The sequence below is a fragment of the Manis pentadactyla genome, chromosome 1 (assembly GCF_030020395.1).
Source record: "Manis pentadactyla isolate mManPen7 chromosome 1, mManPen7.hap1, whole genome shotgun sequence".
NCBI classification, from domain to species: domain Eukaryota; kingdom Metazoa; phylum Chordata; class Mammalia; order Pholidota; family Manidae; genus Manis; species Manis pentadactyla.
This window is the reverse complement of record NC_080019.1, coordinates 151,373,100-151,400,991: the sequence shown is the minus strand read 5'-3', so window position 1 is coordinate 151,400,991 and position 27,892 is coordinate 151,373,100. Positions and strand designations below refer to the sequence as shown.

Genomic DNA, 27,892 nt, shown 5'->3' with positions numbered 1-27,892 from the left:
CAGGGCTGACAGTTAACAAATTTAATTTGGAAGAGCTGACCTTATGATCTATTTACTTACAAGCTTAAGACTATTCCAAGATGATTATTACCTCAAGTAATGACTGCCACATAAGAGATGTGATTTTTTACTATATGATTTGGTTATACTGTTTGCAATTACCTCATAATGTTATTAATTATTATTTACTTAAATATTAGAATATTTGAATTAGCAGAGCAACTATTTCTGGCTTTCTGCCTTTAACAATTCTTTGCATGTAAGCCCCAGATAATGAGCGATACTGGCTGTCTCGTTTTTTGCAGCACTTAAAATGGTAGCTTCAACCCTTGATACTGAGTGGAATTTGCTGGATGCTACTTAGCTGCCCAAATATTTTTATATATAGGCCTAGGCCTCAGTGGTTTTTAAGCATACCCAGCTGTTTTGATGTGCAGCCGTGATTGAGAATGATTGACCTAGACTAGTAGTGTCTGGAAGATGTTCAATAAATATTTGTGAATATATGAATAAATACATAGATATTTATTGAATTCCCTGTAACTGTGAGCTCTTTGATAGTATCAGTGATACACTGGTATGAAAAGTCACTGCCTTTGAGGCACTCACAGTGATAGAGAGGTAGTGATGAGTGTTTGTACTGAAATATTATAATCTCCCTCATACATAATTTGGCACAGGATCAACGGTTATCATCCCACTCAACCATACACCTTCCCCTCTTCTTTGGGAAAGAAGCAATACCACCAGCTCTTTTGCCCTATTCAGAAATCCTTGGACCATCTTAAATACTGTTCTTTCTTTGCTTTCATAACACATTGATCCCCAGGTCTTATGTTTTCTAACTTCCTATTTAATGGTAGAGGTCTTTATTTGCTTTCACTTTCTTCAAATTATCACTGCCATAGTTAAATCCATTACAATGTGCACTCTGTTTACTGAGTCGGGATCCTAATGGGTCTCCTGGATTCCAGTTTGATCCCCTGCAAGCTATTCTCCCATTTTCCTAAACACAAACAGAACATATTAGTCCTTTCCTGAGTTAAAACTCCTCAATGCCTCATCATTTTATTCAGAAAGAAATCCACATCTTCCCATTTTTCCTACAGTATGGGCTCCTTCCTGCTCCTCTAGCTTTATTTCTTAAGTGTAGCTTACTCGCACTCCACAATCTAGTTCTGATTAACTACCTCCAGTACCTTGAATGAATCTATCACGCTGTCTCCTGGATTAGTTTTCTTTATTTCCTCCTTTAAAACCTTACCTTCTCTTCAATCTCAATCTCATTTTACTAAATACGCTTTCTCCCTTAGTATTTATCTGAGACCCACATCTTGCAGGAAGATTTTCATTCATCCCCAAGGAATATTTGTTTAGAAACATTTAAATACCCAACAAAGGTGACCCTTCTTTTTAAATGCCCCCTGCCTTTCCTGGAAAACGATCTCATGAGGAGGTAAAACTAGGAGAACATCTCTAGTTTGATCATGCACCTGTATTCAAAATGAGAGAAGGAGGTGTTCTTAAAACCATTTTCAGGGCTCCCAGTGAAAAAGGGGTTATTTGGGGTGACTTGGGATCTTAAGTACATTCTGAGCCTCTAGCTTGAATAAGGCTCCATGGCCAGTGGTATACTTACTAGTCCACATTTCTAGGTACCATAATGCCCATCAGTCCTGTCAGTACCACGTATGTACATTCACCGTCCATCTAGATTTTCACAGTAGTATGTTTTTGTGAGATTCTTAACCACTATCATTTGATTTTGCTAATATGCTGTATTGTTTTACTGCCTCCATGGTGTTAAGGAGATCAGTGGAAAGGACTGGTTTCCTGCTGAAGATGTGCACCTCAATGGAATAATAACCACGTATAGTCAGTAAACAAGGACATGGAAATCAGTATTTACCAGTGCTTACTATATGACAGCACTATGTTGACTACTTTGCAGATTTTTAAAAATCTCTTCTAGAATTCATTAAGGTATGAGAGCTTATCTCAATCTTACATGAAGCCCAAATTAAGAACTGAAGAAACTCTGGGATTTGAACTCAGATGCATTGACTTCACAGTCCACACTTTTCTATTAAACACTTGGGCTCATAAGATAATAATTTTAATGCATATGGAATCCTGCTGCCACTTTCTATCTATTCTGCAAGATACACAGGCAGCCCTTCTATTTTAGGCTATTCAACATTAAGGAGTTGGATTTAAATGTATCTCTGGTGGGAAATCTGGTGATAGTGAGGCAAGTATTTGTTTGGTATGCATTAAAGTTTCAATGTTATGAACAAGGACAAACTTTATCTTTATTATAATCATTGAATTACCTTTATTTATCTATAATAAAGGAATGCCCTGTGGAGGAAGCCTGATTTACATTAACTGCAGTGTTATTAACCTTGAAGACTATGTCCCTAAGCTTATAGCCAAAATATTTGCTTAAGCTTTCAGTTTCTTATAGATCTCTGGAGATAAGGAGAGAATAGTTAAAAATCATAGAGAAACAGTATCAGCTGTGCTATGGGAAAAAAGCAACTGCATTCTAGTTTGTTTTCCTAGGAAAATTGTTTATTTTAAGTCATGTCCATAAATGCTTTTCAATAGGACAGTGTTATGGGCTGAATTGTGTCTCTCACAGAAATATATGAGAAAGTCCTAATCCCCAGTACATCAGAATGTGATCTTATTTGTAAATAATATTATTGCAGATGTAATTAGTTAAGATGAGGTCATAATGGAGTAAGGTAGGCCCCTGGTCAAGTATGATTGGTGTCCTATAAGAAGATGGACACATGAAGACAGACGCATGGGAAGAATGCCATGTGAAGCTGGAGGCAGAAGTCAGAGACTGAAATGATGAATCTACAAGCCAAGGAATGCCAGATTGTTGAATATATGTAATCTTCAGGTATTTACACTAGCCAGGCTCGAACTCTAAAAGCTATCAAGTATCTTTTAAAGCATGCAATCTTATTTCACTAAGAAAATACAAGCAATCTGAAACGAAATCTCTCAGGCTTCTGAGACTGTGCTTCTCTGGGCTATTAACAGGCACTTCACACTTAGCATGTCTAAGTCTGAGCTCTGCACTACTTTTCACTCAGATCCTTTTGCAGTTTTCCCTATTTCAGCTGGTGGAAACTCTTGTCTCCAATTCCTTAATCAAAAATGCTAGAGTCACCCTTGAGTTCTTTCTTTTTCACATCAGATCTTCCAGAATATCCTGCTGTTTCGACCTTCAAAACGTCAGATTTTAAGGATTTCTACCATCTCCAGCTGCTACCCTCCTAGTCCAAGCCACCGTAAATTCTTGTTGGCATGAAAGACAAAAGCAGAATTGGTTAATGAATGATGCTGGAAGGTTTGGCTGAACTACCAGACAAGGAACCTGGGAGTGGGGTGCTTGTCCCCCTCATGTGAAGGGGTTCTATATGACCACAGGTCTGAGACTCAGTCCCCAAAAGTGTCTGGTGGCTAGCAGATGGTGATCTCAGATAAGCCTTTGCATACCTGGCTTCTAAACTCAGATCGATGTCTCAGTCATGACTATTCCCTCCACTCAAGATTGTTCTAATGTTTGAAATCTAAGTAGAGAGAAGAGCAAAAGGCAGAGCGTTGAGAATATGGAGGTAGCCAGTGACTTGACAAGAGTAGTTTAAGAGGAGTCAGCGGGTAAAAATCTGACTGGAGACAGATTCGAGAAAATGAGGGATTTAATTATCTCCTGTCATTCCTTAGGTTGAAAATTTCTCCACTGGAATCTGCTTCTTAATATCACACAGGGTGAAATGTCTTTGTCCTCAACCTACTTTATATTATTGCAATAGACTTCTAAATTTCTGCTTCTACCACTGTCTCCACCCCCAGCTTCAATCTGTTGCAACTGGTTGAAATTAAAACTTCTTAAAAGAATCCTTAAAATTCTTAAAAGACTGTGCTTCATATCGAAAATTACCGAGTATCATAATTCTTCCAAGTGGTAAAGATACCTCAAGACAAATGCTGGGCATAGAAGCCACAGGGCATAAATCTGCAAAGTAAAAAGCTAACCTTTTCAAACAATATTGCTTCTCTCTCACTTACCAACTTTACATTTCCCTGTATGGCCCCGGAAGATGACTGGTTAGCCAGAGACGGGTAAGATTCCTCAAGGGAGGAACAACCTAAGACAGGCACAGTCGCAGGGGGGCCATCAGGTGAGAAATTGGGGGTCAACAGAGGGGAGGCTTAGAACCTCACCACCCCTGTTTTGAGAGAAATCTTCTGCATCCGTGGATGTTTTGTTGCCCTTGTCTAGCTTGGATTAATACTTAGTCTACAGGCACACACCTGATCATCTACATTTGCTCTCTTACAGCACTAAACCATGTTTTCTACCTTTATCTTGCATCTACCTACCACTTCAGCATTTTATTAAAAATAATAATAATAATAATAAGGGAGAAATGTGGGATTCACATATAAATCAACTATAAAAATCATATCTGACTTGATTGTTTATAGTTCATGATGCGTGATCAAAACAGAAAGTTTCTGTGCTATGACTGCCCTTGCACTGTTCACCGTGTAAGAACTTATTCACTATGTAAGAACTTGTTCACCATATAAGAACTTGTTCGTTATGCTTCAGAAGATTGGAGACTGTTGAGAATTAGGCTGGAGGTTGATTAATGATTGTGCATTGAGTCCCCTATACAGAATTTTATTGTTGTTGTTTGATCAATATGAGAGATGCCCTCTCAAAAAAAAAAATTCGTAAAAGAATATATAATGCTTTCTAGATCTGGCCCCTTCCTACCTATCTCCTATTGCTCTCCGCCTGGTTCACTCCACTCCCACTACATAACCTCTCATTGTTCACTGAGCCAGTCAGGTGCACTTCTGCTTCAAGGCCTTTGACTCCAGGTTTCGTCTGCCTGGAATGCTCAGTCCCCTGAAGGCCAGGTGGATTTTACCTTCGTGCTTTCAGCTCTTACCTTTTATGTCACCTTCTTAGTGAGAGGCCAACCTGTGTGGACACCTATCTCAATTGCCACTCTTCTAACAGTGGGGTGCTCAACCCAGAGCCCATTCCTGCATTATTTTTGTTCTTAGAACTGATTGCTAATATACTTTTGTATTTATTTATCATGTTATTTGCTTCTGCTAAAATAATGTAACTGTAAAGATAGGGAATTTTTTATTCACTGATATACTTACAGATATAAGGTATCAGTAAGTATTCGTTGAATGTATGAATGACCTTGTTAAAGCTTAAGCCAAATTATAGTAGATTTAAGAAAATTAGATGAAGATTTCAACACAGCTGAGAAACTTGAATGCTTAATTTCCATTGAACTTTCCTTGGCAGCAATAGCAGAGCTTCCCCCAATCTAATGAAACTGATTTTAATTTTTAAAAATATTTTAATTACTTAATTTGGAGGTGTCTCCTCCCATCTTTAAATTGTGTTACCAAAAGAAGGATGGACTATAAAGCTGTTTTAGGCTAACTGTATTGCTATGTGTACAATTACTTGGAATTTAGGGTTTAAAATGTTACCTCATCCCCTTGGCTGGACTTCACAATTTGGTTTGCTGGTTGATGAAATCCTGGACTCAATAATGGCCTAGAGTGATGAGGGTAAGAAGTCAGAACTTTCCTGGCATACGGTCTAGAGAAGGGGTCCAAAGGTTAGGAAATGGGAGCGTCGGAGTAAATGTATCATGTTCACCTTGATCAGTCACCCCTAGCCACATCCACATTGTACTAACTGACCTGGTGAAGAGGAATTAGTAAGCTGCCTATATGCTTTAATGAGATATGCACATACCTGACTGTAGGTAGTAAGCCCTGAGAAGGTTCAGGAGCTGCCACATTAGTGATTATCCTTAATGTTTAGCAATGTGGGGGTTATTCTTTTAAAGTCAAAGACAACTTGATATAACTTGTATTAACATTCAGGAAGAAAGAAGCCAAATTTTAATGCTTTGGGGTTTTGTTGAATTTTAGGTTGTTCTGCTCTGTTTCATTTACTAGGGAATCAAAAATGCTATTAAGTTTTGAGTGGAACCTGGGACAAGGGAAGACTCTTTAGCAGACAAGTATGAGATACAAGCTGCTCTTCCACTTGTACTAATGACACAGTACAGTTAATAACGATGAAAGTTTGTGTGGCAGGGATGTTAGATGGCACCACAGGCAAGTTCCAGTCACATAACCAAGCGCACAGCCAATACCTCTTCCTCCCATCATATACTGAGTCTACCTTAACCATAAAATCATAATGTTGGATATTAGGAAAAGTATTTCATTTTAAAAGGGAAATGGTGTATATGAGACTGAGCTCTCAAAGTTTTAGAATGCACAATTAATTAGCATAAGCAGATGTCTCCAACTTTTACACCTTCACTATTTCTTACTCAATTGACCTGAAAATGGCTCATGGGGAGTCCCTTAGAACCTGTTAAAAGAAGGGGAAAAGCATAGGTGGTTTGCAGATGGTATGTGCAGCACTATGTTATTTATGTTCCACCTGGGACTGCACAGTTGCTGCATTAAAGTTTGACCTGGGGAGGCTGCAGGAGGTGGTGGCAAAGAGAAATCTTTCTTGAACAATTCAGAGTATATACAGTTTTATAGATAGATAGACATATTATATAATTATAGATAATGGTTATGTCTTATCTTGTTATAAAGACAAAGAAAAAATCAGAATATTTATAACAAGGAGAATTGGGAAAATACAGATAGACATCACAGAATGAGCAAAAAGAGAAAGAATTAATGTGCCAAATAGATACCTTGCACAAGCATCCACTGCAGAGGACACTTTCCATAATCAGATGGACAAGATGAGCCATCCTGTTGATATTAACTTCATTCTTCAAATACCCAACTGTCAACTTAATAGGCCATGTACAAAGAAGGTAGGAAGGAAGGGATATGGGTTAGGCATGGGCTGATAAAACAAGAATTTCCCTCCTACCAACTTCCCCACCTGTCAATAGATTTTACAGTTAGTTGACTTTGACCCTTTCCCTCAGGTGTGAAGCAATAATTTGTTTTCATGGAAATAAGTACATATTCCAAATATGAACTTGCCTTTCCTGTCTGAAATAATTCTGCCATAACATGTTAATGGATTTAGAAAATGTCTTCTTTCCATCCTTGTTATCTCACCCATTATTGCCTCCAAACAAAGAATTCATTTTAGAGTGAAAGAAATGTATTTGACAACTATAACTTAACCATTCCCTGTTACCTTATTTAAAAAGTAAAGATGAAGACTTATGTTATAATTGTGGTTCCATGATGGAACATAAGGGAATTGAGATTATCTCTGAATGATTGGGTATCTCCCTGAGCTGATATTTTTTTCCTTTGAGAAAATACCTGGAATGGATGAAGACTGGTCAAAGGAGTGGAATGTACTTCATAATCACCACTTGCTGTCCTCTACCACTGGGTCCACTCTCCACTTTGCTGCCTACTAATATAATTAAAGGCTAGCTCTTACAGGTCATCCATGCCTCCCTAAACATCTGGCTTTTCACTGGATGTAGCCTATGGAGGCACCAATAGTTGATATTGGACGGTTGGTGGAGAGACAAGCAGGTTGCATTTCTGGTAGGGGTTGTATCTCTTGACAAGTGGAGTTCCTGTTGAGTGATTCTAAGTCTGACTGGGCTCTCATTTTTTTCCTTTTTCTTTCAGGAATGCGTAAGATTATCACAGTTGCAAGTACCTGGGTGCCTCAATATCTCTTTTTCTTAATGCTGAGTATACTCTTTGTTTCATTGAGCTAACTTAAAATTCTAAGTGATTATGCCTTCTATTTTGGGCAGACTGTGACTACTAGAGCTAGTTTTCTCAGAGAAGGAAAAATAAACTGCTTCTGCCCGCAAAGGAGTTCAGGGGAATTTGGGGCTTCACTCTTCCCAGGCTCACGTGGGCACACCCAGGCATACCTGCCCCAAGGTTTGCAGTCCCTCTCCTCCACTAATAACATCACTCTTACACGACAGACTTGGAACAATTGTGTGCTTGCCTTGACTTGTGATTCTGCCACTATTAGACTTCAGGCCTGTTAACAGCCATGTTTCCCTGCAGCATCAAGAAGTGAAGGATTCTCTTAAATGCCAGATTTGAAGCTCTCTTGTTTCCTGTGCCTTGGAGACCTCACAGCTCTGAGTCTGTCTGTCCTGTAAGCTCTCCATTGCCAGCAAAAGTAGGGATTTCACTGTGCAGTCTGAATAAGCATCATTATTGCCATACCAAATGGCCAAGTGAAGATACTTCTTAACTTCCTAAAGTCTTACTTTTGACTAGTACTTCATTCCAAACAATAACAGGATTGGAATATAATCATAATACTCCTGCAAATAATTGATTAATCATATCTCACTCAAACATATGAGTAATCCATCTCAGAAGCCAAACTTAAGGATTTCTACCTTGGAATTACCTCTGGCTCCAAGAACTACTATATTGGTTAATTCAAACCAGTTATGAAAATGTTACTTTGAATATTTAAAAAATATATAATTAATCAAAGAATCAATTACATATACAATGGAAGAGTCAAGAACCAGTAGGGATCTTTGAAAGAGAACCCGAGGTGCGCAACAACAGGAATATTTTACCCCTGCTAAGCTGGAGAGACCAAGGAGGAAAGTATTTGCCCAGCCCAGGATCTGGCCCAGGAGCCTGGACCCCACTGGACTTCGGAGCCACGAGGGGCTAGTGGTGAAGCAGGTGCTCTCAGAGATGCCACCTGACCCTGCTAGTATTTCTCTTTGGCCAAATTCAGCCAGAAGCCACTGGAAACAGAAGTCCGTAAAATGCAGCCTGCACAGGTCAAGGTTTATTAGATACCAAGTGGGGTGGGGGGTGAAGGGTGATAAATTCCAACAAGCCAAGGGCTGGAGGGATGTTAATGGGCTGTACTGAATTTTGGCTCTCACAGGAGTGACTTAAGGGCTCATTTCCTAACATTTATCACACTACTGAGGGACTAAGTCTCAACCCAAATATTTGACTTGCTCATTTTTCTCAATGTAATTTCACCTTTACCCAATATGGGTTTGTAGGAAACAAAGATAATAACCCCAATCAACTCAACATAAGTATAAGATTTATTACTTTGAACAAGGTAGAAAAAAACTTAAAACAGAAATAGGCATGTGCACCGCTCAACCGAAGAAAAATTCTCACTGGTTCCTAATGTACAGTTCCTAAATGCACACTGAAGGCTTCTACAAGTATTTCCATTTCTATTGTTTTGCAAGTCCATGAGAGTCCTAATTCCAATCTAAAACCTTCAGTAGAGAAAGAATTCAGAGCTCGTTCTGTACTGGACAGATAATATATGGACATAAATGACTCTGTGGGTCATTTTTAAGGTATCTATAAACTGGAACTCTGCCCCTCAAAATGGCCATAACTCAGTCCAATCAATAGTCTATGCAATCAGTATCTAATATGGAATAGATTGCTTAAGTAAGCTTCACGGAAAGTCTCAGAGTTGCCATCATTGGAGCCTTAGTTTGTGGGATAAACTCCATGAGAAAAGGGATGGGATTACACCTGTTAGTAGAAGAACGGGGCATCTGTCTTTCAACTGTTCGTTAAAACAACTTGTTATTCTCTCTTTTGACTAATACTCAGGCCTTTTCCCTGATTAACAAGATATCTTTATGTCAGAAATCTGAAAGTGGCCTTGATAACCTGTGAATCAGAATGTCAAATGTCAAACTTAGTGTACGATTTTCTTTAAAGCTTATAGACTGCTACATGGGGCCACTGGTAAGAATAAAATTTAAGTGTTACTGCTCAGCCTTGGAAAACCTGCTGATGGTCATCTTAAGTTGAAAGATTTAACTTATTTTATGTGAGTGCATTCTCTTCAATTAGAAAAAAATCCCTATTTTGTAACTGGTGAATATTGACAAATAACAATTCTATAATCTTCCTGAAATACATCCCAGTGCAATGAAGACGTTTTTCTTGACATGGAGGCTTAAGCTAGTTCCATCTTGCACTGTCTTCCATAACAAGAAAATTACTACTCATTGTTTTCCATAAAATTCATTTTCAAGCCAGAAGTCAGCTATTGTTTCTCATCATTTTCTCCTTTTATCTTTGTGATTTCAATTCTTTCAATCAAATATATCTTCTACTATCATACGTTCTTACTGTTACTGTATACTTATATACTATGAACAATAGCATTCTTACATAGACTCTTTGTATTTATAACTTTTGTTTTTATACATGTATCTACATTTGTCAATTTTTAATTTAAAATCTAAGATGTTTCTTCTTCCTCCCTATGACTCTTTTTTTCCACAGCACTTTGCTCCAACCTTTAAATATAAATAAACTCATGTTCTGTTTAAGTATCTATTTGTCTACCACCTCGCAGAGGGCAAGGATGAGAATTTTTGGTTCAGGTTCAGGGTGCCTCTCAGATCCCAGTGCAGAGAATAACTCAACTACCTGTCTCAGTGGATGATGGGCCTTCAGAATAAGTGTGCTTATGTGTAAGGCTGGACAGGAACTACCAACTTTTATATCAGATCCATATTTATCCCTGTATTAATAATCACTCTTCAAGTGGGCTTATTATCAATCAAAAATAGGATGATAATTTCCTTATTATAATAAAATAGAATTTTATTATTTATATAAGTAGAATTTTTATGTTTATGTAAATTCTTCTGTCAGGTACTATGAGATTTACAGAAACAGAGAACAGATCTATTTTGTATTTTATCAGTGACTAATAGGGCTTAAAACATAGCAGATATTCTGAATTTGTTGAGTTATTTAATATACTGATTAATAAATATTTATACAAGATGATAGCTTATACCTTTTCTACAGATGCAGTAACAAAACAAATAGAACAATAGATAATAACAAGCAATAAATAACCAAAAGTATATTTTAAAAAATGATTCTTAAAGATAATAATAATGAAAATAATAGCTAATTCTTTTATTCATATATTATGGGCCAGAGATAGCAATAAGGCCTTCATATAGATTGTATATTTAGCCCTGAAATAAGCCTGGAGGGTAGAGAATCTCTCATTTATAGATAAGGAATATGAAACACACAACATGAATGAAGTGCCCCATAATTGGCCTTGTCTGTCAGATTTAAATCCACACAATTTGGCTCCACTGACCATAATCTTTGCCATTATGCTATGTTGCCTCTCAAAGCAAAAAATTAACTTAGAGTAGGTGCTAATGTACCCGTGCAAAACACAGACTTGTGTACCTGTGTTAGCAAGGTGAGTCACGTTGAAGATGTTCTTTCCTGATATTTGACATCTATCTGTTATGCTCTGAAACAAATTGTGCTTTCCCACTGTTCAAGGATACCTCTGCACCAAACCAGTATGCGCTTCCAACAGGTCTGCTATAGGAAGGATGGAACGCATTTCATAGACTCAGCCAAAACTGGGACACCGAATGGATGCTCTCTTCAAAAACAATTCATCATTTTAAGGATTAGTTTGTGTATTTTCTATCCTGAGGAAAACTCTACTAGGCTGTTTTGCAATTTTAGTTTCCCACAAGGAATCAACCAGAGTTCTATTTCAGTGCACAGTTATGCCACATTATTTTAAATTATTAAAAATCATTAATACATATAATAGGTACATATTTTAAGGGGTTTTGATTGTAATAGGCTATTGACTTGACAAGTGGCATTTAATATTACCTCCAAAAATACTGCTATTGCAAGAATTACATTATTTGTGAAATACCATGTGGTTATATTGATAGCATAAATCTCTAACAGACTATAGCTCATAGCTTCAATTTGCTTCAGTGAGAACAACACATTTATCAATTGTCCTAGGTGTTTTATTTAATGCTTACTTAATTCTTTCAAATTTGGATGTTAAGCTATATTTAATTGTCTCTCTTTTCTCATGTTTTTTATTTATTTGTTAATAGTAGAAGGCTACAAGATTTATTTTTTAATGCAAAATCAGCAAATTTTAGCTTGAACTTTAGTTTGTCTCTTTAGGAAGCACATGACTGACTTCTTCAAATTAGGGGAAGAAAGCATGTTTCCTATTAAGTCAGAGATGTACCAAGTATTTTGGGGAAAGGAAAGAGGTAAAATTTTGGGATTATTTCTTAAAATGCACTGAAATTACTGCAGAGGAAAGTAAGTCTCCACATTCTCAGCAGGTTGCTTGTAAATCCAAGTGACATGCACAATGTTTTGAAATATTCTCTGACAGATTCACTGCATTTACTGCAGCACTAATATAAGGAGCTCCTCAAACAGTTCACCTTCTTGCTTACTGATGAGTGGAATTATTTGTGTCAACTGGAACTATAATTGGCCCTCACTCTCCTCTCAGCCTCTCTGAATATTGGCATTTCTTTTCAGAAAATTCTTTAGCACAGGAGGAACTAAATGAGGGCAAGAGGATCTTCTGAATTGGTGAGATTGTCCATCAAGGACCAACTCACTCACATTCTGAAGGTCGATTTGAATAGTAAGTAGTACCGTTTGCAACAGAGTTACAGAAGTTACAACAATGTCTTTGCTTATTAGTTTCCTATTATACCTGCAGTTGGTAGGGTGTATTTGCAGCATTTTTCTAAGGCAATGCTTTCTACCTAGAAATTCACCTGATTGTAAAAATGAATAGTTTTCTAACCCACACATAAACTACATTTATAGACCATTTTAATAATAAAAATAACATAGGATTTTATTCTAACTGGAATTTCTAGATATTCAAGTTTTCTTATAGATAAATAATTTTTCCTCAAAACAAACTTTATCAACACATAATAACACTAAAATTGTTTACTGAACATTTAGGTGCCAGGCTCCATGTTAATCACTATGTAAATATTACCTCTTAATCCTAATATTCATTTCATATGTTGGTATTATTATCTTCACTTTACTAACAAAAAACTGAGAGTCAGGAACACTTAACAGTGTTTTCAGTAACCCATTTCTAAAAGAGATTGGGTAGGATTTGAATCTAGGTCACTTTGGCTTAAATACATAATCCTGTATCCTGTTTTATAAATGAGAATATATTTCCCCATGTTAGTGTTGGTCAAATGAGAGGAAATATTCCAAAAAAGTGATTTTTGCATTTAAAAATATATATTCTGTCACAGTGGACTTTTAGAGCAGTGAAAATACTCTGTATGATGTTATAATGATGGATATTTGTCATTTAAGGTTTTTCTACACCCATAGAATGTACAGCAACCAAGAATGAGCCTTAAGGTAAATCATGGACTTTGGGTGATTATGTGTCAGTGTAGGTTTATCCTTTGTAAAGGATGTTTCCCTGTTGTTGAATGGACTCCTCTACAGAAACAAGATAGGTTAAGTTAGCTTATAGTTTTATTCAGGTATACTGATTTTTCATTTAACTGTTTTATTTATTATTGAGACTGATGTATTAGGTCTCTGACTCCTTTTTTTCTTAGATCTTTGACTCTTACTGTTGAATTTTTTTTTCTCCCTTTGTGCTAACTGTTCTTGGTCCATAAATTTGGGGGCTCCAATATTAGGTGCCTATGTGTCTAAAATCATATCTTCCTGAAGAATTGAGCTGTTATCATTATAAAATATTCATCTTTGTCTTCTGTAACTATTTTATTTGTTTGAATATCTATTTTATATGACATTAATACAGCCACTCCAGCACTATAGTCACTGCTTTCGTGGTATATTTTTCTGTGCTTCTACTTTTAACCTGTCATGACTTTGCATCTGAAACTTTCCTCTAGCAGATAATACAGACTTTTATTTTGTTTTTAATTAAGTCTGAAAATATCTTTGTATTGGTTTTTCAAAATCAATTTATAATAAATGTAATTATTGATATAATAGGATTTACATTTCCTATTTTGTTATTTATTTACATTTCTTTCATGTCTTTTTTTCCTTCTGTACCTCCATTATTGTTTTCTTTTGAGTCAAATCCATATTTTATAGTTCACTATTTTTGTTCATTTTTTGAGCTACTTTCTAAGAGGTTGATTTAGGAATTTTGACCTATATCTTAATTTATAAAAATTTTTTCAGGTTAATTCAATTTAATCCCAGTAAATATAGAAATTTTGCTCCAAAAGAGTTACATTACCCACCTACTTTGTTATTATTGTCATATATATAATATATATATTATATCTTTATATTATATAAGTTCAACAGTACAGTTTTATTGTATTGATTATTATTTTTGTTGCATGCAATTTTCATTTAAATTAGTTAAAAGAAGAAAAATGAAAATGTGTAGTTTCCTGTCTTTACCATTTTTTACCAATGTAATTATTTTTACTGGTGCTCTTTATTAATTTATGTGTAAATTAGCATTATTGCCTGGGACCAATTTCCTCTCAGCATGAAGGACTTACATATATCTTTCAAAGCATATCAATTAACAATAGATTTTATCAGATTCTGTTTATCTGGGAATGTCTTCATTTCACCTTCACTTTTGAAAGCCACTTTGCTAAGTATAGAATTCTTGGTTGGCCATATTTTTTTTTTCTTTTGACACTTTAAATATGTCAGCCCACTATCCCCTGGCCTTAATAATTTCTTTTGAGAAGTAAGCTATTGATCTTATAGTGGTTCCCTTATCATTTCTCATGCTGCTTTCAAGATAATATCTTTTTGAGTTTTAAATGTTTGACTATAATGTGTCTATATATAGAATCATTTATTTTTATTTTATATATCAGAATTATATCATTGAAATAAAACCACCTATGTTCTATAGGTGAACATATAATAATATAATAATTAATTTTATATGTAATGTAATATGTTACATATATTTATATTTTTTCATAAAATAATTATAGTATATTCATGTAAGGAAATATACTGAGTAATAAAAATTAATGAATTACTGACACACAGCTGTGGTTGGAAAAGAGTTTCTTCGAAGATGGCTATAGTCAGAATTGTAGGACCATGGCCCAGTACTATGACTCTGGATATTCTAGATCTTAGATGCCAATAACTAATGTGATTTAGTGGTGACTCGCCACACTGGAGTGACCCTATATGTTTTGAAAGTGTCTGAGTGAGAAAATGATCTTTTGCCAGAGGTCATATCTTTTCCAAACAGGGCAGAAAGTTATATAGTGAGGCAAATATTGAAAATGAAGACCAACCTATTTAACATCCTTTGGACATGGCTGGTTTCTAGCCATTTTCTAAATCAATTTTCTTTTGAATATTGGCAAATGTTGATTATTATGAAATGATGATGCAAGAAGCCATTGCCAAAGATTAGGTTACTGCCACTGATTCTAACTTGAAGAATGAAAGTGATTCTCAAAAGCTTAGAAGGAAGCTGCCATATTCTCAAGAATCTCTGATAATTCTTTTCAGAACACATTGTGTAAACAATTTGTAAGCCACAGCTTACAAGTGCCTATCCTTTTCCAGATACGGCTATTTGGCAGGTATAGATTTTTGGATGTACAGTGGGAAAGATTTGAGACTATTAGGTAGGTGTTGACATATTGTACTTTGGAATTATAATATGTCACCCAGATTGTGATTTGGAAAACTGTTGTCTTGGAAGAAAATATAAGGCAAAATAAAATTACTTCTATATAGAGGTATAAGCAAAGTTTTGCACAAAGAGAAGTTATTACATCTGGTATGAACTAAGGGAAAAGATTTCAAGGAGAACATAGCATTTGAATTAGTTTAGAGGATAGAAAATAATTGAGTTGATCAGGATTGGATTGGAACAAACAGCATTCCATGATACAAGAGCATAAAGGCACGGAGGTTTTATATTTATATTTTTCAGTATAAACATGTAAGAAAAAGTAATGCATGTAATAGCTGAAGAAGCAAGTTTAGAAAGCCTTGGAGGTTAACCTGAGTTTCTGGAAAGTAGATAACAGAAAGCCTTTGCTATTTATTTATTTAAAAGCATGGATAGGGGAGTGATATTATCTGAATTCAACTTTTGGATAATAATTCTTGGAGTAAAGCCATATGATGAAGGAGATTAAGGGCTCATATACAAAACTGAAGAAGACATAATTGTCCTGGTTTGTCTGTCTTCAACCCAGCATAATTGCCACTTCTTGAAGAATACGCTGCATTATGTAGAAAAACAAACATACATTTATCAGAATCATCTCTTACATATGGTTCCAGATTTTGCTAATGAGAGGACCCCATCCATGATTTGAAAAAAAGAAAAAATAGGAAAGCTATTTTCCTTAAGAGATAATAGCAGGCAGAACAACGAGAGGATGTGAAACAAGCAGCCTACTAACCTCTTGATGAGCACTTACTTTTATGCTTCAGAGTGACAGTTGGGGTGAAATTTTCAGATTCTTGAGAACATGGCAGCTTCCTTCCAAACTTTTTAGAGTCACTTCTGTGCTTCAAGATAGCATCAGTGGCAGTAACCTTATTTTTGGAATTGGCCTCCTACATCTTCATTCCATAGTGTCAGCCCGAATTATGCATTAAACTTTTGTACTCGAAATATGTTGAGCTATTTCTGCTTTCTTAACTTAATGTTGATTGATGTAGTTTTGGTGCAGTAAGTCTAAGGTAGCAGAATCTAAAAGATAGAAATCTGGAACTAGTTATCTAATCTTATTGGATTTTAATTTAGTAAGAACCTCATTGCCATGGAAAATGGGTATTGAAACACTAATGGTCCTTAGCTTATAGTGTGAAACAATTAACTAAATCATCACAGGTAATCAAATGCCTAAATAAAGCAGACTTTGGGAGACCAAATAGCTATAACAATATAATATAATGGAGGAAACAAACAGTACAAACAATACAAGATCTGTGGGATGGGCTGTCATCTTCTAAATGTACTAGAAAATTTGAAGAAAGAAAACAGACTCATTGCTTTTAATTTCCAGTTCAAGGCCAAGGCTCTGAAATAATTATTTATTATAATCCCAGGGCCAATAGTTATGAAAACTAAACTCAAAGTATGACTTTCTTGTTGAATAACAGAATTGTTTTTAAAAAATCAATTTATAGTCTCATCAATTCTCTATTGTTAAAGTTAGGGCCTTGATTTGGAATAAGCAGAACCCCGATAATAGGTATGGAACTTTTAGGTAGATGTTGATAAGCTGAGTATCTTGAATGCTGCTATGGGTTGAACTGTATCTATCCAAAATTCATATGTGGAAGTCCTAACACACAGTACCTAAGAATGTGACTTTATTTGGAAATAGATTAATTGCAGACGTAATTCATTAAGACTAGGTCATTACAACGGACCCTAATCCAGTATATGACTGGTGTCCGTATAAAAAGGGGAAATTTAAACATAGAAACAGACTTGCACATTCAGTAAATGACATGTGAAGATAAAGGCAGAAATCATGGTGATGTGCCTGCCAGCCAAGGAATGCAAAGATTTCCAGGGAACCACCAGAAACTAGGAGAGAAGCATGGGACAGATTGTCCTCGCAACCTTCAGAAGGAACCAACCCTGTCAACTTCTTGATCTCAGACTTCTAGCTTCCAAAACTGTGACAATAAAATTTTGTTGTTTTGCTCACTTACCAAGTTTATGATAATTTGTTATGGCAGCTCTCATAAACTAATACAAATGCCATCGCCAGACCCAGCAAACCCACTTTGCCTAGAGTAGCAGCTTTCCTTCCTTGTTGGAGGATTTTAGACTTTTCTTTATAGAGATGAAGGAAGTAGCTGCATCATTAAAAACTATTTTTAGGCCAAGAGCTATCAGGGAAGATACCACCATTGAAATCAGCAACTTGAACACCATGGGAATAATAGAAGAACAGAGAAGGAAAGAACAAATGGCAATAGTTTTCCACCAGAAACAAGATAATCTTTGTTACCATGTGAATAGCCCTAATGGGATAGTATTGAGAAGAGTTTTACTCATGGAAACATCTGTGGTAATTTCTTGATTATTATCGCTAGGACTGACATATATGCATCTACTAAAGGCTTGCCTTACTCAGTAGGGATCCTAAAAGACAACAGTAAAAGTAATCCCTTCAGTCAACAATTTCAAGCATTATTTTTGCTTCACTTTGACTGGAAAGAGAAATGGCCAGAGACACAGATCTACATTTTTCCATGGGCATTAGTTAGCAGTTTGGCTGGATGTTAAGAGACTTGGGAGAAACAACATTGGGACAAAAATTTCTAGGGAATAAGTTATCTGGGTAGAATTTTCATAAGAACACCAGTCGATTGAATGCTCACCAGCAAGCTGCACAGGAGACTGAATAATCAGGTGGACAAGAAAGCTTATACTGTGTACGTGAGTCTGCCGCTTTCCCAGCAACCCAGGCCTTGCTCAGCATAGGAGTGTTCTCACCAGTGAAAGAAACAAAGGTACAGTTGAACAGGAAGATGAGACAGACACCTGTCTTAATCATATTAATCTTTTATACCATTAGATTGGAAAGACTTACTATTCTGTCAGCGATGACTAAAAATACAGAGCTGCAAATACATGCATACTGAGGGTCAATATGGAGACTCTCATTGCCAATAGCAAAAGTTGATGCACACCATAGCATCTCCATCCAGAAAGGACCTCTAATAACAGCTCCTTCAGGAATAAAGGCTTGGATCATACTGCCGGGTAAAAAGATCCTGACATGGTGAGATGTTGGCTGAAACCAAAGTGAACATGAAATGGTTAGTGGAAGAAGGAAGTGAAATGACTCTGTTAAAAGCCAGGGACATGATCATTTACCATTTGCATAAATGTGCTTGTTTGATATATTTACATGTATACATACATTACACACACAAACTATTTTTTAGGTTTGTCTTCCTTTTTATTTATTCTTATATTTAATACAAATGTGTTAGTATTGTTTAGCCCTATATTTCAGTGTTTCAGTTATGGATACCTACATATGCACAAAGTCAAATGGGTATAGTTTTATGACTGATCAGAAGACAAATGAACTTCAAACTGAGATGTATGAAGTGGTACATCAGACTTTCTGGCTCTCCATTCAAGGAGGGGGCAAGTGTGTCTTCAGTTACATGGGTAGTTGCATCATGTTAGCCCGAAGCTTATTCAAAACTTAAATATGGAAAAAGCAGTGTATACCAAAGACAAATTGTCTAATTATCAGTTTTCAACTTAACATCACCACTATCGCCTTCCAGGTCTTCACTGTATTGTTATGGATGACATTTTCCAGAAATGTTGTCCTTGTTTGACTCAAGGCTAGTTTGCTAATGAGATGGGCCTAGTTAAGGATATAAAACAGAAAGAAGGAAAAATCCAAGGTATCCAGAAGCATGGGAAATGTGAAATTCTCAGTGGCTTCTCATTTCCCACTGAGGACATTGTGTTTTGTTGCTAAGACTGAGACAAGAGGTGCAAACTTCATAGAGTTTCTTGAAAACTAAACTGCTTTCTGGCAAGCCTTCGAGAATACATACTTTGATGCTTTAAACTGAGCTTTCTGCAGTGTGTGGTTTCCTAACAGCATACATTGGAAAGAAGCTTACCTGATATTTAATGGACTTTTCACTACCACTCAACCAGCAATCATCTAAAACCATATTAAACCATTTATATTTTGATTGCATAGAGTAGCTTCTGTTTTCCTGATCATATTCTGAATGACAGAATGTTTATGGCTTCAATCAGTGAAATAAGTACAAAAAATATGGTTTGTAACTTTATGTAAACTGTATAATTTGTTTCATGAGTGGCTGAGAAAATGGACAGTATCTGATGAATTAAAAATTCATCATACTTCACTATGTTGCCCATTTGAGAAGTATACTCAAAATGTTTGAATTATATGAAATTATTTTTTGTATTATGACCTATGAAAAAAATCTCTGAAGTTGTCCAAGGATGCTGTCATTCATATAATTGTTGTTAGAGAAGTTATTCCTGTACATAAATCTGAAGTCTTCCATTTTGTGCAATGCATTACCAAGATGAACATTAGGTTTTCTTTTTCTTTTTAAAACCAGTAACATATGTTTTTCCAAAGCTGTTATGATTTTAATAACTTATTTTTTGTTTTGATGACTTATTTGTTACATATCCCCTCTTCAACTATAGAACTGTATTGGAGAGTTTAGACAGAAAAATCAAATTTTAGCACACTTTGGTAGTTAGCAATGCAAAGTGGGGAAATACCTGTATTTTTTTAGTTACCATCACTGTTGCTTACTAACAATATGTTTTTAATTAAACATCTTATAATTATGTTATGTAATTATTAATATACAATGTAAGTTAATAATTTTAAGTCTATTTGTTTAGAGTCAAAACATAATTTTGAAATCCGATCACAGCTTTGAAAGTTATGCTAATTAGGTGAAATGCTAACAAATATTCAAAGTAAATATAAAAGGGGATAAAGACTTCAGGACAAAAAAAGCATTCATCAATATACTTCAACTACATTACTTACAGAACTGCATGAGCAAACTCATTTAAAATTTGTATTTAGAAAATTATTGACTGATGAAATAATGCAACAAAGTCACAAAATATGGGACAATTTAGGCAATAGAAAAAAAGCTTAAATTTGGAATTGTCTTTTACTATTACTTTTTAAAGTCTAAATGTGTTCTAAAAGTCATGGTATGTTCTAAAAATTATTTTACTTTATTATTAATAAAATTTTTGTTGGCATGTTTTTGTCAGCATGTCATAGATTGTAGACAGAATCTTGTCCAGGGGATGTGGTCATTAGTTTAACTAAAGATTATGACCAATAACAAAGAAATTTACTGTACTAAATTAGATTAGATTAGATAAACCATAAATCACTAACATGTTTTAGAAGTAAACAATGGATTTTAGAAACAATTATTGTGACAAACTTATTAAAAACCCTCCAAAGAAAAGGAAATATCAAGAGACATGGTCTCATTAATGCCTGTGGCACTATAATCTAATCTAAAATAATTGAATTATTAGAGTCAAATGAAGACTGTGATTTTGTGTGATAAACTATAATCCATAAATCAAAGTCAATTAGAAGCTAAGTCAGTCATAACCCCCTTCCACCAAATTACTGTATTGATTCTCATTAATAGAGTTTAATAGGATTAAAAGAACATCAGATACAATAAAGCATAGAGATAACTCAATTTCTAATGTGATCAGCAACTAACTCTTCTAGTACATAACTGTTGCTACTAAACATATGCTGCTTAGAGAGGAACGTGAGTAATAAATAATATATATCTCTCCTGGGTGTTGTGAAAGATGATAATCAGTATCATGTTTAAAAACAATTATAAGTGAACCTTGAAGACATTATGGTTCAAGAGAAATAAGCCAGTCACAAAAGGAAAATAATGCATGATTCCACTTATATAAGGTACCTTTAGTAGTGAAATCCATAAAGACAGAAAATAGAATGGGGGGGTGGGTACCAGGGAGTAAGGAGACAGAGGGGCAGGGCCTTTTGTATAACAGATACAAGAGTTTAGTGGAGGATGAAAAATGTCCTAGAGGTGGAGGGTGGTGATGATTGCACAAAATGTCAATGCACTCAATGCATGGAACCATACACCTAACAGTGTTCACAACAGTAAATTTTGCTGTAAATGTCTTACCACATTTCAAATAATATAAATTATATCAATTAGAAGACATTACCCGTACTTTCAAACAATATGTGATCTGTTCAGGAAAATAGGGCCAGAAGCATCAATAACGAAGAATGATGTAAGTCATGGAACAAGACAGCACCTGACATAGCATCAGCCAACTGACACAGTGTTCCGCCTTGCCTATGGGCATGCCTGCTTACAGCTGTGCCACATTCTTTATTGGCTGGCCTCGTTGGATGTAGGGCATTTGCTGCCTCTAATTTGCCTCTGATATGGTTAAAAAGTCACACTGGCTTACCACAGTGTGTGGTACAGTTCTGTTTGTTTTCTATGTTACCATGTCATGAAAAGTTTGGGTAGCATTGTTTAGGAAGTCTTGAGTTTATATAAAGAGATCACTATGGATTGGAATGAATTTATGAAACTACATATATAAGATATTTTAGACATAACATAACATATGAGTACAGTTTTCATAAACATTGTAGTGGAAAAAATTGTTGGAAAAAAGAGATGAGAAAGTACGAGATGTATGCAGGAGATAATGAGTACATCAGTTTGGTTTAAGCAAAAACACTAATATAAGGGAACAATGGGACATGAATTTGTAAAGTAGGCTGGGGAAAGCTTTGGGAGACCCATGAATGGCAAGTAGATAAAAGGGAGGAACTGGAGAGCCAATCTCTGGTTTTTCAGTTCCATTCCCTCACAAATTATCAGAGAGTGACCATAAAATCTTATTTATCAATTGATACTACAGTTATTATTTTACTATTAATAAAGAGAAGGAACATTTTGATTTTTTAGTGACACTGTTCACTAACAATCTAACTGTAAGAATGTAAACAGAATCTAAGACTGACTTTTTTGGAATGTGTACTTGTGTATTAGCTTCTACACATATAGACCTTTGACAGTTGAAGAAACTATTTGGTCTCTGAGACCTAAATAATTAAATTAAACTGTGTCTATACTTGAGCTATTACTTATGAATGTACCACCAGATTTTCTATAATCAAGTTGCAAATATTAGGAAAAAAAATCTCTAAGAGTAGAGATCTGATACAGTATGTGTTTTTCATTCATTAATCAGTTTGTGATTTCTTCTGTAATGCTGTTACACTTTGCTGGAATATCAACCTAATGAAATGGATAGTAGCTTAGATGAGAAAGTTTCTCTGCTAACTTGACCCAGTGTTTAATCACAATTTGTTAGCGAGGTATTGCAAACCCTATACTTTTCTGAGACCACCCTGATTTGATAATTGGAGGTGCGTGTAACTTACTATTGTATGCCATTCAAGTGTCATGATTGGAATAGCCTCTGAGATATATGAAAAATATTAAGTCTCAAGACATTGTGTGTGATTTATGATGACTGTTTTCTTTTCAATTTAACTCTATTCTCTAGGGAACTGAAAAAGAATCAGTCATCAGTTCACCCTCAGGCCTTCGAAACAGAAGCAATAGAATTGTGAGTCCCTTGTATCTGGCAAAGGCCACTTCCCTCATGAAGATATTTCAAAGCTGGTCCTGGCAAAGTAAATATTTTTAAATGTCCTTGAATTTTGTCAGGTTACCTATTTCAGTCATGAATCTAAATAATAGAGTTCATGATATAAGAGGCTTAAGCAAGTGGATTCACAATGAAATCCTCTCTAGCAAGGTCATTACCATGGGTATCTCTAAACATGGTATTGGTAATTTGGAAACCTAGTCATACCTACTAAGATTTTTTTCTTTTTATGTTTGTTAGCTCTCAATAATCTCTCCTTTGTCCAGGAAATATCCTGAACTCAATCAGGTACAAATCAGGCTGCTGATAACACATTAAGTCTCAGTTAATTGAGAGCTCACTGAAGCGACAAAAACACTGGGCACTGTTGTAAGAAATTTAAAAGTCACACTGCCCCTGATCTTTTGAAATTAATGTTTTTTTAAGAGTTTTTAAAAGTGAATATGTACATTGGAAAAGGGTGCAAATATTTTAAGACACAAATGTGTTTATTTTAAATGATTTTGAGTAATTGTTTTACAATGACATCAGCTGACCTTCGATATTACTTACTAAATAATATTAAGTGAGGAAGCATACTTACTTGCTTAGTCATTGTTAGATTTCAGTACTAAATCTGACATATTTTACTAGGTTTTTCCATATGATGTTACTTTTATATTTCATATGAGTTTTTCCTATTGAAAATTATCTATTACTATATCTGCCTATGTAAAATAAGTTCTTCAAAGCAGGTACTTATGTTGCCTTATCTGCCTTTCAATCTGTAGTGATGAAGACAATATTCTTTTTATGTTAAATACTAATTGGATGTTAAATGAGTGAATGAATGAATGAAGCAAGAAACTGTAGGATACCTATTCAGGTTAAGCATAAAATAAGAAATTACTGTATACCTAAAAATAATCCAACCTAAAAAGTCACCAAGAACAATAATAGTCTTCAATAATATGGCTAGGAATAAAAAGTAATACATAAAATTCAATAGTTTTCAATATATAAGCAGTAAGCAATTAGAATCCCATTTATATTAGTAACAGAAATGATAGTACTGAGCAGTAAATGTAGAGGTGTTTGAAGGAAATAATATACAATAAAAAGATCTGATACAAAATAGTAATGATTTTCCCAGGCATACAATATTCCTAATTGGGATGCCTCAATATTCAAGAAAGACATATCTCATGAACACTGTATACAAAAAATTTTTTGTCTCTTTTTTCTTCTGGGCACATAATAGAATTAACATTTTTGCTCCACTGCAGTTAAATACGGCCCTGTGACTTGTTTTGGCCAATAAAATATGAAAAGTTACATATGTTACTTCCAGGAGGAGCTCTGCATGCTAGTACATGATTTAATATATTTCTATTACTATATTTTTCTGCAGGATTTTTAGTAGCAAATTTCAAGATGAAGCTTCTGTTAATCTGGGCTGCTTATTAGCTATTATGAGAACAGACTCCTGCATCTCACTGAATAGTTTTTAATAAATTGTAAGCACAAGAAGTACAATTGTATTGTGCTAAGCCAATGAAATTTGGTGATTGCCTCAGAAATTTGGAAATTAAACTATAGAATATTAATCTACAACAGAGATCAACAAACTTTTTCTGCATAGTTCCAAATAGTAAATACCTTTGGCTTTATGGTTTATATAGTCACAGTCACACTACTTAACCTCTTCTGTTATAACACAAAAGCAACCATAATAGTACCTAAATGAATAGAAGTGTCTGTGTCCCAATATAATTTTATTTACAGAAATAGGTAAAGGGTCAAACCTGGCCTATTGGTTGGAATTTGCTGATGCCTAATCTAAAACTTTAATATAATATAAGCAAATTCACAGTTAGACTTATTTTTAATCTAAGTTGATTTTAAAGGTCGTATGGGAAAAGTATGTAATCATAGTTACAAGAAATTTGAAAAATAAAAGTAATTGGACAAAAATAGCTCAGACAATTATTAAATGTATTTGAAATGCCAGGTAGATAGTGACACATAAATGGATAGACCAACATAGGTGAGGGATTATATCACATAGCAAAGGTTATCATTACATAAAAATAAGGAAAGATGGATTAATGACATTTTAACAGCTGAGCTTTTATCTGAGAGATATTTAGGTCTATATATGACTGTAACAAAAATCTTCTCATGATTAGTGTTTAAATACTTTGAAGAATGGAGCCAAATGCACTTGAAGAAAACATAGGAGAGTGCTTTATACAATTTGGATACGGAGGTAGAACTGCTTAACATATATAATCCAGAAATCATGAGAAATGTTTGATGAATTTAACTTAAGAAAAATCTAAATAAATTGCATAACCAAAAATCAAAAGACAAAGGAACATTTTGGAAATACATTTGCATCAATTATGATATATCGATTCTTATTTGCTTAACATAGTAAGTCCTCTTACAAACTGATAAGAAAAAGATCAACTCATTAACGAAATGCTATAGAGCATGAGAACAGAAGTTGCTGTAAAATAAAATATAAATGAATTTTCAAAATATGAAAAGATGCTCAACTTTGTTGACGTTAAGAGAAATGAAAAAAAGTCATATTTCTGTGAAAGTTTAAATTGTGCTTTTTTGTGAGAGACAATGTAAATATCTGTGTGGGACAAATATCTATCACAATTTAAAGTGAACATTCCCTTGAACTTGGAAATTTCATGTTTAGGAATTTATCCTACATGTATTCTAATATAGATTCAGGTATAAATGAAAGATGCTTTAATGTCTATTATACAACAAAACTGAAAATACCTACATGATTACAATAGGACACCAGTCCAACACATTATACTTCATATATTAATGAGAATTTTATATAGCTACTAAGAAGAATAAGACAGTGTCTTAAGTACTGGTGGATTATCTTCAAGGGAAAAGAGAAGGTTCAGGAAAGTCTGTAGAGTATATTACTATATAAAATTATTGCATAAAAATTGAATATCTCTGGAGTGATATTCAAGAAATTGGTATATCACCAATATGCCTAGGGCCTGGGGAGGGACAGAGCAGAGTATAGAGTTCTATAGATTATGTATCTTTCTTGTAACCCATATGATTTATTACTATTTATCTATTAGAAGTGAATTATTTAAATTATATTAAAACTTTCATTTTAGGAAAGGACTTTTTCTAGGACATGCTTTAATTGTCCACCCAACTTTGGTTACATGCTTCCAGTGATAGAGATTAACTATTGATGATTTAGATCTTTCCAAATTTAAAAACTCTAATATTGTTTTGTTTTGAGAAAAATTTGCTTTCCTATATCTACTAATTCTTGGTCCTTGTTTTCCCTCCTGAAAACTATCTATATCACATTTAACCTGTCTCCCTTGGGCATTTACAAAATGCCTTTCTATCTTCCTAAATCTATACTTCTTAAATATGTTCTCAAACCCTCAAGATATTCTTCATATAATATAATTTTTAGGTCTTAGATCATTCTCACTATCAATAATTTACTAGTTTACTAACATTTATTAGTATCATTAATTTACTCCTGTTTACTAACTTAAAAATCTGCCTAAGTTGTTTGACCAATTAAAAGTACAGAGGTTACTATGTTTTTGCTCTTTTGATAGTGACATTACACTTTGATCACTCTAAGATTAAATACATATTTTATCATTAAAAATATGGTTAGCTCATAATCACTTTGCAGTGAATTGTAACTGGTAGTTGTTTATTTAAGTTTTGTAAGCTTTACCAACTAATAATGTGTTTAGGATCTAGAATAAGACAAATCAGGAGCAAATCTTTGCTCTTCTTGCCAGTAGAGTTACATTAGCCAAGTTAGGTATCTTTGACATCCTAAATTATAAGAGTAGAGATAATAGCACCTACTTTATAGGGTATTTTTAGGAAAAATTAAATAATATTTCCCTTATGATATTAATGCCATAAGGCTATGATACAGAATTAGGAAATAATATTCGTGAGATAGTGACATGAAACTGTTAACAAAATGTTTTTGAGGTAAAACCCCCAAAAGTTGAGACCTGTAGAAATTCTGACAACAAGAAAAGAGTGTCTATGTTATAATCTTTGTAAGATTGGGGGAAATAAATGGAATCAATTATATAATAGTAACAAGTAACAAAGAAATCTTAATGCTTGAATTAAATTTGATTATGTTTTTCTTTACTGGAAGGAAAGGCATAAATGTATTCTTAGGCAGGTACATAGGACTCAGGAAAATGTATAAGATGAAAAGTACAATTGAAAAGTTGGTAGTAGTTACAGTAAGGTTCTGGAAAGAATGGAAAGTGTTAGAATCAAGAATACAGTTTGAGGTTTTGTCCTTGATTTTAAAGACAATTCTTCTGCATATGAAGTAGTACAAGTGATAATATTGAGATTTTTTTTTTTTTGTATGAAGAAGGAAACTTGAAGGACCTCCATTAGGTTGCCCTGATATTTGTAGTTCAGCCAGATAATTAATCCTCTGAGATTATGGGTCCAGTAAAGTGTCAGGGAGGGGTAAGGTTTCAGGAGTCTTGCGGAGACCAAAGGAAGTTGTAATAGTAACTATCCCGTCAGTGATGGTAACGGCAGGGAATTCAATGAGTTGTCAAAAAAATGAATTCAGAGATAATGTAATCCAGGTGTGGTGGTAATCATATACAAATTTTTTTATTTCCGTAGATTAAACCTCTTATCCTATAAAGTGGCAGTTAAGAAGTCTGATCTTATTTATCCTAGATCTTGGATCCTCTTAGGCATTTCCTAGAATTTGGGATCTCTTTGCCACTA

At 34.6% G+C, this 27,892-nt stretch overlaps 1 long non-coding RNA gene across 1 annotated transcript in view; it reads left to right on the top strand.

The window, feature by feature from the left end:
• Positions 1 to 27,892, top strand: part of LOC130683674 (uncharacterized) — a 208,986-nt gene that overhangs the window by 58,848 nt on the left and 122,246 nt on the right. Inside the window, exon 2 of the long non-coding RNA XR_008997567.1 lies at positions 12,406 to 12,459. This is a non-coding gene — a long non-coding RNA (uncharacterized LOC130683674). The remainder of the gene's footprint in view (positions 1 to 12,405; positions 12,460 to 27,892) is intronic.